This window comes from Cibotium barometz, chromosome 10 (assembly GCF_041138505.1).
Source record: "Cibotium barometz isolate CiBa-2024 chromosome 10, ASM4113850v1, whole genome shotgun sequence".
Classification (NCBI taxonomy): Eukaryota; Viridiplantae; Streptophyta; class Polypodiopsida; order Cyatheales; family Cibotiaceae; genus Cibotium; species Cibotium barometz.
The window spans coordinates 40,936,791-40,945,921 of NC_141055.1; positions in this window are offsets into that span (position 1 = coordinate 40,936,791).

Below are 9,131 nucleotides of genomic sequence, written 5' to 3' on the forward strand. Positions count from 1 at the left end.
AACTAGGATGCTCACCACCTGTCCACTCAGGGGCCGTTTCCTAATCCCTAGCCCATAATACTCGGCAATATAATCACTTATCAAGATGGACTCTCGTTGAAGATCAGCAAGATCAACCAACAGATCCATATAAAGGGCCATGGACTCATCCATTGAAGACCAGCAAGGTCAATCAACCAGATCCATGCCCGATTTGAGAAAACAACTCCTACTCTTGTTCCAATATCTTCCTCGACGCACGTGTGGGTATCCTAGGCGACCCCCAGAGCCCGAGCACCGTATGGTCAGCACCCTCTAGGATCCTTCGCAGGTGACCTAGCCCTTCACTCATAGGCCGCTTCCTTGGCCCCTCATCCACCGTACCGGAAGCTCACCATTTTAATCGCACCGAGGCTGGTCAAGACCTCGGCCGACCTTGCTACGCGAGACGTCCTTCATTGACTCTCCGTCAGCAGTTGTAACTTTATCAGTTAGGTCTCCACGACCTTAATCACAAGATGGTCAAAATGCTCCCCCAGCATTCTTGACATAAAACAGTCATTTACAAACAGCATTTACAAACAGTTTACAATACAATTTCTATTTTAACTTTCATTTTTCCACATTATCCCTCATCAATCTACATTACTTATTCCATATTCCATTTATATGTATACTCATCCCATCATATCATTTTTCATCTCATCACTTCAGATTCCTTCACATCACATATCATATATTCACATCCATACATCCATATCTACATCCATACATCTATTTTCACATCCACATCTACATGCACATTCATGCATCCACATCCATACATCCACATCTACATGCACATTCACATCCATACATCCACATCTATATGCGTACATTCACATCTACATGCATACATCCACATCTCTATGCATACATCCACATCCACATTCACATTCACCTCCATACATCTACATCTACATGCATACATCCGCCTCCACATTCACATCCACATCTATACATCTACATCTACATGCATACATCCACCTCCACATCTACATCCACATCCACATCTACATCTACATGCATACATCCACCTCCACCTCCACATCTACATCTATACATCTATATCTACATGCATACATCCACATCCCCATTCACATCTACATCTATACATCTACATCTACATGCATCCATCCACCTCCACATCCACATTTACATCTATACATCTACATCTACATGCATACATCCACATCTCCGTTCACATCTACATCTATACATCTACATCTACATGCATCCATCCACATCTCCATTTACATCCTCATCTATACATCTACTTCTACATGTAGAATTAAATATAAGTAGAATTTTATGTAGTTCTTTACTATCATTAATTAATTTACTTCAATAGCATTTCAAAAACCATATCAATTAAGCTTCTCAAGCTTGAGAGGAGTTGAGAAGAGAGAATCATTGAGAAATTATAGAAAAGATCAAAATTCACTATACTTATCTTATAATTTGCTTGATTCTTTGATCACGGTAGAGGCCCCCAACCAATCAATTGGTTTAGTATGTTGATGGAGCCACCAATGGGGATTGAAGAAAGAGAGAAGTATCAGAAACTAGTGAATTATTAAAGAATTCACAGTTCTTGGCTTAGGTAGAGTAGAGTAACAATGCATAAGACATTATATTTTTTTCAACAAGGGAAGGCTTCTATTTATAGGAAAAATTGAGCTCCTAACCAAACAAACTGATTCTAGAATTTTCCAAGTCAGTTTGGTTGAATTTAGACTAGATTTGGACCTAGTTTGGTTACTTTTTGATTCGGTTTGGTTCCATTTTGATTTGGTTTGGTTCAAGAGAGATGAGAGATAAAAATATCACATTATTTTTGAGTTTAAAACTCATTCAAGCATGTGAAATATGCACCTCCTTTAAAGAATTCCCCTTCCTTACATATGTGTCGAAATTTTATTGCTCATAGTTTTTTACTAATAAACCTTGTACATTTTCAACTCTTCATCTTATGTGAAATATGCACCTTCTTTAAAGAACTCCCCTTCCTTACATATGTGTCAAAATTTTATTGCTCATAGTTTTTTACTAATAAACCTTGTACATTTTCAACTCTTCATCTTATGTGAAATATGCACCTTCTTTAAAGAACTCCCCTTCCTTACATATGTGTCAAAATTTTATTGCTCATAGTTTTTTACTAATAAACCTTGTACATTTTCAATTCTTCATCTTATGTGAAATATGCACCTTCTTTAAAGAACTCCCCTTCCTTACATATGTGTCAAAATTTTATTGCTCATAGTTTTTTACTAATAAACCTTGTACATTTTCAACTCTTCATCTTGTGTGAGCATTTACTCATTTTTGGGTATCTTCTTTTACAAATTGGATTTATCTCCTCCCTACACATGGATTGATGCTATTGGCCCATAGGAACCTTAATTGGACCATAATCTAAAAATTTCTGAAAATCTAGACCCTTAGACTAAGGTCCTTTATACCCATTTCCAATTAATTTCAATTGCACATTGGAAAATTATATTTGAATTTCTGTTTCAGGAGAACTTATTTTATTAAGATGAGTTATTTTTCTATCCAAAAATATTCATAATTTGAATATTCTCTCTCTAGAATAATTTTCTCTCTCTAGGCTAAAACAGTTAGAAACAAGGTCTTTATATTTCTGAAGAGGGATTGATTATAGGGGAAGATACTAGACATCAAAAAGGAGTTGGGGGAGGAATCTTACATTCTACCCCACTTAAAAAATGCGAGATGTCCTCATCTCGCAAACTGGGATAATTTCGCAAGATGCACGAATATGAGACTTAGAGAAAAATTTTAATCAAGATTAACCACCAAGAAAAGTCTTAAAGAAAGCAAGATAGAACAAGATTTAAACTTTATTCATTCTCGAAACTTATACAGTAAAGATAGAAGAACTCTTTACACTTCCATAAGCCCGTCCATCATATGGTCACAAAAGCAGCACTCACAAGCTGCACAAGTATAGGGTAACTCATCTATGGGAATGATTCTGCTGGTTATTGTCGCACCTATCTCAGTGGTATGAGGTGATCTAACAAAAGGACCTCTGAGAGGCAAGCCAAAAACGGGATAAAGGCATATCTTCTCATGAGGAAGAAAACACGCCAGTAAGAAGACCCGCTCAGAAAACCCAAGATGCCTTGATCTCATGACGCAGTAGTATCGGGGACCCAAACCCAAAGCTTCAATAACCATGGCCAAGCGGACATTGTTATGAAAGTGTTGCTGACCCCAGGGTGTTACCCTAGTTATGTTTTGATAGGTCCGCCATTTGGTCTGTGCTACCGAAGTTCCTAGGTGAGAAAAAAGTGAGCGCTCATACTGTTCTATAAAGTCTTTCTTCACAGACTCTCTTGCGTCTTGAAGGTGAGAAATCATTAGGGATAAAACTAATTCTTGTTGCCAAGCCATGAAGGAGATTAAGAAGGAAAGGAGATTGATGGGAGTAAGATTACTGTGAGCGACAAGTAAAGTTACGACTTATATAAAGGAAGGAGCTAGCGTAACCTAGAAGCCAACGATAACTTGCCACCACTGAAGTTTTACCGTCTTTCCATGATTTGAGTTTGACACATTTTTCTATAGAAGGCATTAAGACTTTTGAGATGAGGAGATAAAAGAAACTTGTAGGCTAAGTCACCTACTTTCATTGAATTCAGATATAAGGTCACAATATCTGGGGCATAACTTCTTATACTCCCCAAGAGATAAAGAACTTTTGAGCCGTACTCGAATGAAAACCAAAACCTTGGTATCCAAAACACCGATTCTCACTTCTGAACTCATTGTTCTAGATCCTGAAAACAGGTGGGACTCCTGAGAAGTATTCTAGAAAATGGGTCTTCCTTTTTTTAAACAAAAACTTTCTTTTATTTTTAGAGAGGGAATAATTATAAGATCAGAAAGGGAGATTCTTACTCCTATATACCTCGAAGGCTGGGGAGGAATCTTACATTCTACCCCACTTAAAAAGTGTGAGATGTCCTCATCTCGCAAGGTAGAGGACAGCTCTTTTTCTTAAGATCCAATTTTATCTGGGGTTCCTTATATTCTGGTCAACCCAACAGAACACTGGGATAAATATCCCTTATATAGAACTCATCATTAAATAACAATTCATTCAGATCATGTCATTCATATCTTTAACATGATAATGGTCCATTAGACTGAAAAGTTTCCTTCGGAACATTCCTCCACGAAAATTTCAGTCAAGCAAGTTCTCAATTTGACATCCCTTAACTTGATCTACCGGTCAAGTATTAACAGTAGCAATCTAAAAGCTCAACCCACTAACCTCATAGCGATTTGCTGAATTCATTATCATCATTCTAGTTATGAATATCATCACAGGGACTCGTCCCATTCCCCCTCATTGTGGTTTCATTATATTTCAACTAATTTTTAAAAATCATCATTTTTCAATCAAAATTTTCAATCAGAATCCAAATCAATTCATCCATTCTCAAACAGAATTAAAAATCATATCAATCACATTCGAAATCATCATCTAGATAGCATTAACGCTTATAATTTCAAGTCTTGGATTTACTCGTATATACTGTCAGTAAAGAGCTGCAGTATACTCTCGGTATATACGGGTAGTCACGGCCCTTGGAATTATAAGGTAAATACTATCATGTCTAGGCCTCAAGCAAGTCAGGGATTCTATATAATTGCGGTACTTCCATCTGAAAAACCAATTACCAAATTATGAATTTCAGTTTGAATATCAAATTGTATGAATTATATCACACAATTATAACCTTTTTGTGTTTCTTGATAAATTTTTGACATATTTGTCTTCTCAGTTGATCTTTATTAACCAATTGCTCTGATACCAACTGTAAGATCCCTGTTCCCACCGAGCAACGGATTCGGGGTACTGGCAGCGGAAGTAGCACTTCTCGCGCGGGACAGGGGTCCCACATCGGGGCCTCACCCACGGATATCCGGATAAGAGACTAATCCGTCGGTTGTTCCAAAACCAAACCCGGAAAAACTTCCTTTACCGGAAAGCACGAGCGATTCCACCAGGATAACTTTTTACTCTAACGTAGTCAAGATCATTTCTGATCGAGCTGATCCAATTACATCTATAAGATACTTGGTCAGATCAAGGGAGAAACTTGCACTTGGATCATTGGGATCAACGCTTTTTTCCCCATTCAAGAGGCACAGCCGTTGATTCCTATCCATAGAACAGTTACTGTCCGGGATTTATTTTATCTATCGTAAAAACAAAAGTTTGAGTCTCGATTTACGGATCCATCAGTCCAGCCTAACCCCATCCAGACCCATGGGTTAGCCAACCGTCCAACCACTGTAGTGATGGGATCCAATTAAGAATTTGGTTAGGTTTTGTCCCGGGTACCAAGGGAAAGAGTTCCAAGGCCCCCTAGCCGGATGTTCATGCAAAATAAAACTAGTCACACCACTCATACACCCAATATGAAATTGCCTTTTCACAGATTCAACCAGTTTAAAACAATCCTTTAATAAAACCATAGTATCACTGATCACCATCTTCCAATTTATCCAGTTGATTCTTAATTTTCCCATCATTCCTTCATCAGAGTATCTATGGCATCATTGGCAACTAGGACGCTCACCACTTGTCCACTCAGGGGCCGTTTCCTAATCCCTAGCCCATAATACTCGGCAATATAATCACTTATCAAGATGGACTCTCGTTGAAGATCAGCAAGATCAACCAACAGATCCATATAAAGGGCCATGGACTCATCCATTGAAGACCAGCAAGGTCAATCAACCAGATCCATGCCCGATTTGAGAAAACAACTCCTACTCTTGTTCCAATATCTTCCTCGACGCACGCGTGGGTATCCTAGGCGACCCAGAGCCCGAGCACCGTATGGTCAGCACCCTCTAGGATCCTTCGCAGGTGACCTAGCGCTTCACTCATAGGCTACTTCCTTGGCCCCTCATCCACCGTACCGGAAGCTCACCATTTTAATCGCACCGAGGCTGGTCAAGACCTCGGCCGACCTTGCTACGCGAGACGTCCTTCATTGACTCTCCGTCAGTAGTTGCAACTTTATCAGTTAGGTCTCCACGACCTTAATCACAAGATGGTCAAAATGCTCCCCTAGCATTCTTGACATAAAACAGTCATTTACAAACAGCATTTACAAACAGTTTACAATACAATTTCTATTTTAACTTTCATTTTTCCACATTATCCCTCATCAATCTACATTACTTATTCCATATTCCATTTATATGTATACTCATCCCATCATATCATTTTCCATCTCATCACTTCAGATTCCTTCACATCACATATCATATATTCACATCCATACATCCATATCTACATCCATACATCTATTTTCACATCCACATCTACATGCACATTCATGCATCCACATCCATACATCCGCATCTACATGCACATTCACATCCATACATCCACATCTATATGCGTACATTCACATCTACATGCATACATCCACATCTCTATGCATACATCCACATCCACATTCACATTCACCTCCATACATCTACATCTACATGCGTACATCCGCCTCCACATTCAAATCCACATCTATACATCTACATCTACATGCATACATCCACCTCCACATCTACATCCACATCTACATCTACATGCATACATCCACCTCCACATCCACATCTACATCTATACATCTACATCTACATGCATACATCCACATCCCCATTCACATCTACATCTATACATCAACATCTACATGCATCCATCCACCTCCACATCCACATCTACATCTATACATCTACATCTACATGCATACATCCACATCTCCATTCACATCTACATCTATACATCTACATCTACATGCATCCATCCACATCTCCATTTACATCCTCATCTATACATCTACTTCTACATGCATACATCCACATCTCCATGCATACATCCACCTCCACATTCACATCCACATCTATACATCTACATCTACATGCATACATCCACATCTCCATTCACATCTACATCTATACATCAACATCTACATGCATACATCCACCTCCACATCTACATCCACATCTATACATCTACATCTACATGCAAACATCCACATCTCCATGCATAATGAAATTCTTTTAATTAATCTAGGATGATAGTTCCTAGAATATGGTAGGAAGTCCTCTTTTTATGCTTTAAATGAAATTATTTTATGCGTAATTTCTATAAAAATTTTTCCATAGCTCCGCTACTATGACTGATAAATCTCAATTTTTTCTAAGGGATAAGGCTTATCATTAAGGAAATAATTAGAATGGTCTCTAATTGGATCATCAATCCATAATGGATTGAATCATCAATATACATAAACTAAAAGCATAGTAAAAAGCCATTAATTTGGCCTCAAGCATAGCTTAATCTTGGATTAAGGAAAAGCCTTATGAAAAGCTTCATTTGGATTGAAAAGGGTCATGAGTATGACCATTTCTTAAGTGAGAGAGAGAAAGACCATTAGAATTAAATATAAGTAGAATTTTATGTAGTTCTTTACTATCATTAATTAATTTACTTCAATAGCATTTCAAAAACCATATCAATTAAGCTTCTCAAGCTTGAGAGGGGTTGAGAAGAGAGAATCATTGAGAAATTATAGAAAAGATCAAAATTCACTATACTTATCTTATAATTTGCTTGATTCTTTGATCACGGTAGAGGCCCCCAACCAATCAATTGGTTTAGTATGTTGATGGAGCCACCAATGGGGATTGAAGAAAGAGAGAAGTATCAAAAACTAGTGAATTATTAAAGAATTCACAGTTCTTGGCTTAGGTAGAGTAGAGTAACAATGCATAAGACATTATATTTTTTTCAACAAGGGAAGGCTTCTATTTATAGGAAAAATTGAGCTCCTAACCAAACAAACTGATTCTAGAATTTTCCAAGTCAGTTTGGTTGAATTTGGACTAGATTTGGACCTAGTTTGGTTACTTTTTGATTCGGTTTGGTTCCATTTTGATTTGGTTTGGTTCAAGAGAGATGAGAGATAAAAATATCACATTATTTTTGAGTTTAAAACTCATTCAAGCATGTGAAATATGCACCTCCTTTAAAGAATTCCCCTTCCTTACATATGTGTCGAAATTTTATTGCTCATAGTTTTTTACTAATAAACCTTGTACATTTTCAACTCTTCATCTTATGTGAAATATGCACCTTCTTTAAAGAACTCCCCTTCCTTACATATGTGTCAAAATTTTATTGCTCATAGTTTTTTTACTAATAAACCTTGTACATTTTCAACTCTTCATCTTATGTGAAATATGCACCTTCTTTAACACTAGTTCTGTAATTGGACACTAAAGTGTCTTGAGGACACTAAAGTGTCTTGAGGACACTAAAGTGTCCTGAAAGTTAGCATTTTTCTTGAATTTTTGTGGGCAATCTATTAAGAGTTTTGAAATGCTTAACATCCACAGATGTTCCTCAAGACCCAAAAAAAATTTGAGATTTTTTAAATTGCACTTTTCTTAGCTTTTGCAAGGCAATGTTTTAATTTTCTTAGACACATGCTGATAAAACGCATGATTTTTTGCTGTTTTCAAAATAGTAGTAATTTGTACATAACTTTTAGAAGGGACATAGTTTGATCATGAAACTTGGCTTGATGGAAAGCCCATGATGTAAACTAAATCTTGGAATCATCAAACGATAATTATTGGATAAATTTTTGACTCGCTAATATTGAAATGATGTTTTTTATATAGGTGGAGCATGAATTTTTCTCCTTCCATATGCAAGCTAGTAATGTAAAACTTGAGGTGCACCCATGTTATATAGGGTAAATACTACTTTGTTTTGAATTTTCCAAAACTTTAGAGCCACTTTTTGGGCCTCTTCTCATACATGGCCTTTTGCGCAACCTGTTTTTAATACGTAAAATGTCTAATTATGAGCCTAATTTTGATTTTCATCAAAGGAAAAAGCTGTGTAAGTGCATTATTTGTTGTAACTATAGGTGTAGACTACTTGTGCAAGCATAGTTATGATTAGTTTTTGAAAAAAGATGATCAAATTTTGTATTTTTATTTTTTACAGTTTTTTTAGAACTAGGCGATAAGAATCTACTTAAGTGGAGGCT